The sequence below is a fragment of the Pipistrellus kuhlii genome, unplaced genomic scaffold (assembly GCF_014108245.1).
Source record: "Pipistrellus kuhlii isolate mPipKuh1 unplaced genomic scaffold, mPipKuh1.p scaffold_m20_p_134, whole genome shotgun sequence".
Taxonomy (NCBI): Eukaryota; Metazoa; Chordata; class Mammalia; order Chiroptera; family Vespertilionidae; genus Pipistrellus; species Pipistrellus kuhlii.
In genome coordinates, this window is record NW_023425443.1 from 318,022 (window position 1) to 327,173 (window position 9,152).

Here is a 9,152-nt window from a genome sequence, read left to right on the forward strand (position 1 = left end):
GACCACAGCAAACTTCCTAAACCTGACACCTCGCTTAGGGAAGGCCTGCGTGGCGGCCTCACATACTCGGAGATCGGACATATCTACGTAGGAGGGTCCGAAATGAAAACTTTCTGCAGAAACCGGTGTGGCTCAGTGGATAGAGCTTCGGCCTGCGGACTGAAGGGGCCCAGGTTCGATTCCCGTGAAGGGCATGGGCCTTGGTTGCGGGCACATCCCCAGTGGGGGGGCGTGCAGGAAGCAGCTGATGGATGTTTCTAACTATCTATTCCTCTCGGTAAAGAAATCAATAAATAATATATTTTTAAAAATCAATAAAATATATATTTTTAAAAAAAAGAATCTGCTCCATACCTCCCCCATCTCTCCCTCCCCAGCACCTCCCCCTCCCCCTCTCTCGTCTCCTTTCCCTCCTCCCCTCTTCAGCCTCTGGGAGTTTCCTGGCCATCTCCCTGGTTTCCTTATAAAAGCACCACCCCATCCCTGCCTCTGTCTTCACACCGCGTTCTCCTGTGTGTGTGTCTGTCCCCGAATCTCCCCTTCTCATGGAGACACCAGTCTACGCAGGCATGACCAGACACCCTAACGAATTACGTCTACAGCAACCTTATTGCCACATAAGGCCACAGCCCAGCCTGCCCAGACTGGATGGCTCAGTGGTGGAGCCTGGACCTAGGAACCAGGAGGTTACGTTCCATTCCGGGTCTGGTCACAGGCCCGGGTGGAGGGCTCCGGCCCCAGCAGGGGGGGGAGGGGGTGCTAGAGGCAGCTGATCCGTGATTTTCTCTTATCATGGCTGTTTCTCTGTCTCTCTTTCTCTCCCTTCCTCTCTGTAAAAAAAAAAAATCAATAAAATATATTTAAAAACACATATACACTGAGTGGCCAGATTATTGCAATCTCTGAACACATCTGGCCACTCAGAGTGTGTGTGTGTGTGTGTGTGTGTGTGTGTGTGTGTGTTAGAGGCCCGGTGCATGAATTCATGCATGGATGGGGTCCAGCCAGCCTGGCCAGGGGGAGGGGACATGGGCGATTGGCTGGCCTGCCTACCGGTCAAACTCATGGTCAAGGGGACAGTTTGCATATTAGCCTTTTATTCTATAGGATATATGTCGAGTGGCCAGATTATTATGGGTTCAGAGATCATCATCATCTGGCCACTCAGTGTATATATATTTTTTATTGATTTTTGGAGAGGAAGGGAGAAGGAGAGAGAGTTAGAAACATCGATGAGAGAGAAACATCGATCAGCTGCCTCCTGCACACCTCCTACTGGAGATGTGCCAGCAACCAAGGTACATGCCCTTGACCAGAATCAAACCTGGGATCTTTCAGTCCGCAGGCCAATGGTCTATCCACTGAGCCACACCAGATAGTGTTATATATATATATATATATATATATATGTATATATGTATATATATATTTTAAAGCTTCTATTTCACCTCCCATCACCTAGTGATTAAGTACCCCTCTGTAATAGAATATTTAGAGACCTTTATTACTTTATTTTTTTTTAAATTATACTTTAGCTGAAACTGGTTTGGCTCAGTGGATAGAGCGTCGGTCTGCGGACTGAAAGGTCCCGGGTTCGATTCCGGTCAAGGGCATGTACCTTGGTTTCGGGCACATCCCCGGTAGGGGGTGTGCAGGAGGCAGCTAATCAGTGTTTCTCTCTCATCGATGTTTCTAACTCTCCCTCTCTCTTCCTCTCTGTAAAAAAATCAATAAAAAAATATATTAAAAAAATTATACTTTATTGATTTTCCACAGAGAGGAAGGGAGAGGGATAGAGAGTTAGAAATGTCGATGAGAGAGAAACATTGACCATCCGCCTCCTGCACACCCCCCGCCGGGGATGTGCCCGCAACCCAGGTACATGCCCTTGATCGGAATCGAACCTGGGACCCTTCAGTCCGCCAACTCTCTACCCACTGAGCCACACCCGTTAGGGTGAGAGCTTCATTTCTGATGCTAAAAATTTCGGTGTGTCCCTTCCCAAGTCTGAAATTGTGTCATGAAGTAACATTAATCATATATGGTCATTGTGAGGGATGTGGGAGAATTGCTGGGAATGATGGGAAAAATGTAATCCCAGCCAGTGTGGTTTAGCGATTGTCAACCTAGGAACCAACTGGTTTGATTGCCATGGGTTCGATTCCCGGTCAGGGCACAGGCCTGGGTTGCAGGCTTGATCCAGACAGTGGGGCGTGCAGGAGGCAGCCGATCATCGATCAATGATTCTCTCTCATCATTGATGTTTCTCTCTCTCCTTCTCCATTCCTCTTTGAAATCAATCAGAAATATATATTTAAAAAAAAAAGAAAAGGAAAGAAATGAATGACCTAATCGGTGTGGCTCAGTGGATAGAGCGTCGGCTTGGGACTCAAAGGTCCCAAGTTCAATTCCGGTCAAGGGCATGTACCTTGGTTGTGGGCACATCCCCAGAGGGGGGTGTGCAAGAGGCAGCTGGTCGATGATTCTCTCTCTTTGATGTTTCTAACTCTCTATCCCTTTCTCTTCCTCTCTGTAAAAAATTAATAAAAAATATATATTAAAAAATAAAAAATAAAAACATCCCAGAATACTCACTAGCCCTTCCCACAGGCATGGAAAGGAATTTATACATAAAAGTAAAATAAAGGAATTCACAGATATGCACTTAATCCACATCGTACACCCTTGAGGCACAGATGATCTAGCGCCAAAGGAATCTTGAACTTGGCATGACCTTCAGCTTAAAAAACACCAGCTGGGACAGCAGTGACCTCCGCCATGTTTGCAAAGCTCACAGTGTCAGGAGAGGGCCTGCCCCTGACCTCTGGCTTCCTCACCCGTATTTTTCTTGTTCTTTCTTTATTTTTTTATTTTTTCGTAACCAATATTTTTCTATATCAGATAACCTTTGCATACATATTCATTTAAATTTCATTCATTCATTCGTTTGTTTGTTTGTTTAAACCTTTGCGTATTTCTATTTATTTATGTATTTAAGCCTTTGCGTATTTCTTTCTATTTAATTCATTAGTTTGTTTGCTTTAACCTTTCCATATTTCTTTTTATTTAAATAAATATATATATATTATTAATTTTTTTACAGAGAGGAGGGGAGAGGGATAGAGAGTTAGGAACATCAATGAGAGAGAAGCATCCATCAGCTGCCTCCTGCACACACACACACACCACCACCCCGCCCCGGGGATGTGCCCACAACCAAGGTCCGTGCCCTTGGCGGGAATCGAACCTTGGATCCTTCAGTCCGCAGGCCGATGCTCTATCCACTGAGCCACACCGGTTTCAGCTACCTTTGTGTATTTCTATAGATTTATTTTGTTTGTATTTATTTATTTATTTGTTTATTTATTTAAGCCTCTGTGTATTTCTATTTAATTAACGTTTGTTTGTTTTAACCTTTGCGTATTGCTATGCATGCTTTTATTTGTTTATTTAAACCTCCGCGTATTTCCTTCTATTTAATTCATTAGCTTGTTTGTTTTACCTTTTGCGTATTTATTTTTTTATATATTTCTTTGCCTAAACCTTTGCGTATGTCTCTGTATTTGGTTTTATGCATGCCTGTATTCATTTATTTTACCCTCCGCGTCTTTCTACGGTGAGCCCCTCTCCGTTCCCCGAGTTCCCTCTCCACCAGTTGCTTCCGCCTTCATCGTGTTTTGTGTTGTTTTTTAACGCCTTGAATGGCTGGAAAGAAAGGAAGCAGCCCCGGATGAGGTCTGAGATCGAACTGGGGAAGGAAAAGAAAAAGAAAGAGAAAAGGTATCCAACCGCCCAACGTGGGGCTCGAACCCACGACCCTGGGATTAAGAGTCCCATGCTCTACCGACTGAGCTAGCCGGGCAGGTGGCAGGTCCCCGTCCCGCTCGGTCTCTTCAAAGGATCGCGGCTCACGTCCTCAGCCGGACTCCTTCCGGTCTTACTTTTTCCTTGTTGCAGGATGTGGTTTTTTTTATCTTTTTTTTTTTTTGGGGGGGGGGAGGGGATCAAGTTTTCTTTTTACTTTTTTGACTTCTCAGTTTTAAGCCCTGATTTTTAAAAAATATTTTACTTTATTTATTTTTGATTAATTTATTGATTGAGATGTTACATGTGTGTCCTTAGTTCCCCCATTCCCCTCCCCACCCCGCCTTATGCCCCGTTTTTTAATTAGTTTTTTTTATATTTTATTTTATTTATTTTTAATTTGTTTATTGACTAAGGTGTTACATTTGTTTTTTTCATATTTTATTTTATTTATTTTTAAATGAATTTATTGATTGAGGTGTTACATGTGTGTCCTTAGTTCCCCCATTCCCCTCCCCACCCCCCCTTATGCCCTGTTTTTAAATTAGTTTTTTTTTCATATTTTATTTTATTTATTTTTGATTAATTTATTGATTGAGATGTTACATGTGTGTCCTTAGTTCCCCCATTCCCCTCTCCACCCCCCCTTATGCCCCGTTTTTTAATTAGTTTTTTTCATATTTTATTTTATTTATTTTTAATTTATTTATTAAAATTGATTGAGGTGTCACATGTGTGTCCTTAGCGCCCCATTTCCCTCCCCACCCCCTTATGCCCCGTTTTTTAATTTGTTCTTTTTCATATTTTATTTGTTTATTGATTGATTAAGGTGTTACTTTTTTCATATTTTATTTTATTTATTTTTAATTTATTTATTAAAATTGATTGAGGTGTTACATGTGTGTCCTTAGCCCCTCATTCCCCTCCCCACTCCTTTATGCCCCGGTTTGCCCGCACAAACATTTTCCTCCGCCCCAGGCGCCCCCTTGCGGTCAGAGAGCGAACTGAACTGTGGGTGCAGGCGGTCCCGGCCCCCAGGACGCAACGTGGGGGGGCGAGGGTAGGAGAAGGGGATCCCGGGTCCCTGATCAGGAAAGCCCGTCCTTGGGACGCAGAACCCCGGGTCCGGAGCCTCGGCCCGCTGGCCCTCCTGCCCCGGGATTTTGAGGTTCTTGGGGTTACCCCAGGGCCCCTGGGAGGGGGGCCCACTCAGCCATCCCCCCAATAGAAGATGATTAAAAGCCGCAGAGAGCAGCCCTGCCCAGCTTGGCTCGGTGGACAGAGCGTCAGTTTGCGGAATGAAGAGTCCCGGGTTCGATTCCAGTCAAGGGCACGTCCTGGGTTGCAGGTTCAATCCCCAGTGAGGCAGCTAAACCAGTCAATGATCTTCTCTCATCACTGATGTTTCTATCTCTCTCTCCCTCCCTCTCTGGATTCAGTAAGTAAACGTGTTTGTGGGGTGTTTTTTGTTTTGTTTTTAAAATATACATATTTTATTGATTTTTTTTATAGAGAGGAAGGGAGAGGGATAGAGTGTTAGAAACATCCATGAGAGAGAATCATTGATCAGCTGCCTCTTGCACACCCCCTACTGAGGATGTGCCCACAACCAAGGAACATGCCCTTGACCGGAATCGAACCTGGCACCTATATATTTTATTGATTATTCACAGAGAGGAAGGGAAAGGGATAAACATCGATCAGCTGCCTCCTGCACACCCCCCACTGGGGATTGAACCTGCAACCCAGGTACATGCCCTTGACTGGAATCGAACCCAGACCTAAGGCCCAGTCTCTACCCACTGGGCCACACCGGCTTTGGCTAAATGTGGTGTTTTGTTTTGTTTTTTAAAAGGGAAAAGCAGGCTCTGGCATCCAGGGTCTCCCACAAAACTGAACGAAAAGACCTGGACCCTGCAGACTGCTAGCTACCATGTTTCCCCGAAAATAAGACATCCCCTGAAAATAAGACCTAGCGCAACTTTGGGAGAAAAAGTTAATATAAGACACTGTCTTATTTTCGGGGAAAACAGGGTAGCACCTCAGCGGGGTGCGGGGTGGGGTGGGGTGGGGGGTGCGGAGGGACAGTCTCTCTCCGGGAACCTGAAAAATGCCAGCTTTATTCTCATTTTCTCCAATACGATTTTTGGTGCCCAATTCCCCTCCCCCGCAAAGAGTCCCAGTGGATGGGGGAGGGATCTACTAGGCATGGGGGGTGGGGAATGAAAACAAAAAAAGGGAGGATTAGAAAAAAGCAGATTTTTTATTATTATTATTTTTTAAGATTTGTTGTTGCCCTAACGGGTGTGGCTCAGTGGACAGATTTCTCTGAAATCAATAAAAATATTTTTTAGGCCGGGACCAGTTTGGCTCAGTGGATAGAGCGTGGGCCTGCGGACTGAAAGGTCCTGGGTTCGATTCTGGTCAGGGGCATGTACCTTGGCTGCGGGCACGTCCCCAGTGGGGGGTGTGCAGGAGGCAGCTGATCGATGATTCTCTCTCATCGATGTTTCTAATTATCCTTTTCTCTTCTTCTCTGTAAAATATCAATAAAATATATTTTTTTAAAATTATATCTGATGCCCTGGCCGGTGTGGCTCAGTGGATAGAGCGTCGGCCTGCAGACTGAAGGGTCCCAGGTTCGATTCTGGTCAAGGGCACAGGCCTGGGTTGTGGGCTCCATCGCTAGTGGGGGGCGTGCAGGAGGCAGGCGATGGATGATTCTCTCTCCTCATGGATGTTTCTCTCTCTCTCTCCCGCTCCCTTCCTCTCTGAAATCAGTAAAAGAATATTTAATTTTTTTTTTTATCTGGGTTTTGCTAGTGATCTATTCATGATCAGCAAGACATGAATAGACGTTTTCGGGGATATTCTCTGAGTGACGGGCGGTCCATGGTAATTACGTATTCTTTCCAAAAACAAGTTTTGCAGGAAACGAAGAGGCATGAGGGAACAGAGAAAGGATGCCACGAGGAAGCAATGGCACAATTTCAGGAAGTGAAACATTTTGCAGGACAGCTGGCCCAGGCTCATACACAACTGTTATCTTTTTTTTAATATATATATTTTATTTATTTTTTACAACGAGGAAGAGAGAGGGAGAGAGAAGCTAGAAACATTGACGAGAGAGAAACATCCATCAGCTGCCTCCTGCACACCCCCCACTGGGGATGTGCCCACCACCAAGGTACATGCCCTTGAACGGAATCGAACCCGGGACCTTTCCAGTCTGCAGACCAACGCTCTATCCACTGAGCCACACCGGCTTCGTCTCTGACCTCACCTAGTAGCCCTGTCACCCCGACCCCACTCTGTGCTGGCCCACGTCCACGGGCCTCTGCTGTCCCTCCACAGTGCTAGGCCTCGTGGGACTTTGCACGGGCCTGGCCCTCCGCGCGGAGGGCCTCCCGGCAGCGTGTGCCTCCCGCACAGGGTCTCAGATGGAACATCACCTCCTCCGAGAAGTCCTCCGTGACTACCCTACCGACAGCCTCAAGCCACCCTTCTCACCGCAGGACTGAGAAACAGAACGTTGAAACGTAATACCCACATCCCCATGCCCACACGTCATACGCCAGTGCACACACAGCCATGTAAAGGGCGCCCCCATCAGGAAAAAAGACAGTGCCCGGCCCGCATGGCTCAGGGGCTGAGCATCGATCCGTGAACTGGAAGGTCCCGGTTCTATTCCCATTCCAGGCACAGGCCCGGATTGCGGGCTAAGTCTCTGGTGTGTCGGGGGAGGGGGTGCAGGAGGCAGCTGATGGATGGTTCTTTGTCCTCATGGGCGTTTCCATCGCTCCTGCTCCCTTCCTCTCTGAAATAAAAAAATAAAAAAAAATACGTTCAAAAGGAAAAGCCACAGGTAGTCAGCAGCCTCCTCAGACACCCTCCCGTCTCTCTGCTCCCTTCTCCTTCCAGCTCACACTGGTTGTGGGATTACTTACACATGGGAACATGCGGTGCACGCATGTTCGTGGCTGGTGGTGTGGTGTGTGTCTGTGCGGGGTGGGGATTACAAGCAGAGGGGCCATGGTGGGGCCACTTGTCTGTGTTTTATCTTATTTTTAATATATATATATATATATATATATATATATATATATATATATTGATTTTTTACAGAGTGGAAGAGAGAGGGATAGACAGAAACATCGATCAGCTGCCTCTTGCACACTCCCTACTGGGGATGTGCCCGCAACCAAGGTACATGCCCTTGGCTGGAATCAAATCCGGGACCTTTCAGTCCGCAGGGGTCCTCAAACTTTTTAAAGTGGGGGCCAGATCACGGTCCCTCAGAGAGCTGGAGGGCCGGACTATATGAACTACTAATTCCTACTGTAACACCTCGGCTGCGCTCACTGCCCAAAAAACCTGGCGGGCCGGATCAGACTCCTCTGCGGCCGCATGTGGCCCACGGGCCGTAGTTTGAAGACGCCTGCGAGTCTATCCACTGAGACAAACTGGTTTGGTTGGCACTGTTTTATTTTTAAATACACCAAGTGGCCAGGTTAGCATGATCTCCGAACACCCACTCAATGTGTGTGTGTGTGTGTGTGTGTGTGTGTGTGTGTAATATATATATATTAGAGGATTAGAGGCCCAGTGCATGAATTCGTACATGGGTGGGGTCCAGCCAGCCTGCCTGCTGGTCGAACTCCTGGTCGAGGGGATCATTTGCATATTAAGCCTTTTATGCTATAGGATGTACACTGAGTGGCCAGATTATTATGCGTTCAGAGATCATCATCATCTGGCCGCTCCGTGTATATCTTTATTGATTTCAGAGAGGAAGAGAGAGAGAGAGAGGTAGAGAGAGGAACATCCAGGATGAGAGAGAATCATGGATCGGCTGCCTCCTGCACGCCCCCCACTGGGGATTGAGCTCGCAACCCGGGCCTGTGCCCTTGACCTGGAATCGAACCCTGACCTCCTGGTTCCTAGGGGGACGCTCACCACTGAGCCACACTAGCCCTGCCTGCCAGCGTCTTCCATCAGAGGGAGACCAGGATGAGGGCCAGGAGCCAGTGGCGACCACAGAAAGAGAGGGACCCCTAGACCAGGGGGCCCCGGGAGGTGAAGAGGGGGTGGAAAGCATTTGTGTCTGTGTCTGGAGGGTAGGTGGGTCCCGCCCAGAAGTCAGGGTCCACCTGTGGCTGCCGCGTAGGGATGGATCCTGGGAGCAGGCGCGGAGGTGCAGGTACCCGGATGTGGGGGCCAAGAGGGTCCTCATCCCTCCTGGGCAGCAAGGCCAGCAGCCTGTCAGCCCCCCGCCGCCCCCCACCAAGGCCAGCAGCCTGTCAGCCCCCCCCTCGCCCCCCACCAAGGCCAGCAGCCTGTCAGCCCCC

The 9,152-nt window shown here is 47.6% G+C and overlaps 1 non-coding gene across 1 annotated transcript; it reads right to left on the reverse strand.

Annotated features, from left to right (window-relative positions):
* Nucleotides 1–3,789: 3,789 nt before the first annotated feature.
* On the reverse strand, nt 3,790–3,862 carry TRNAK-CUU. Its single transcript has one exon. It is a non-coding gene; the product is annotated as a tRNA-Lys (tRNA).
* Nucleotides 3,863–9,152: the final 5,290 nt, after the last annotated feature.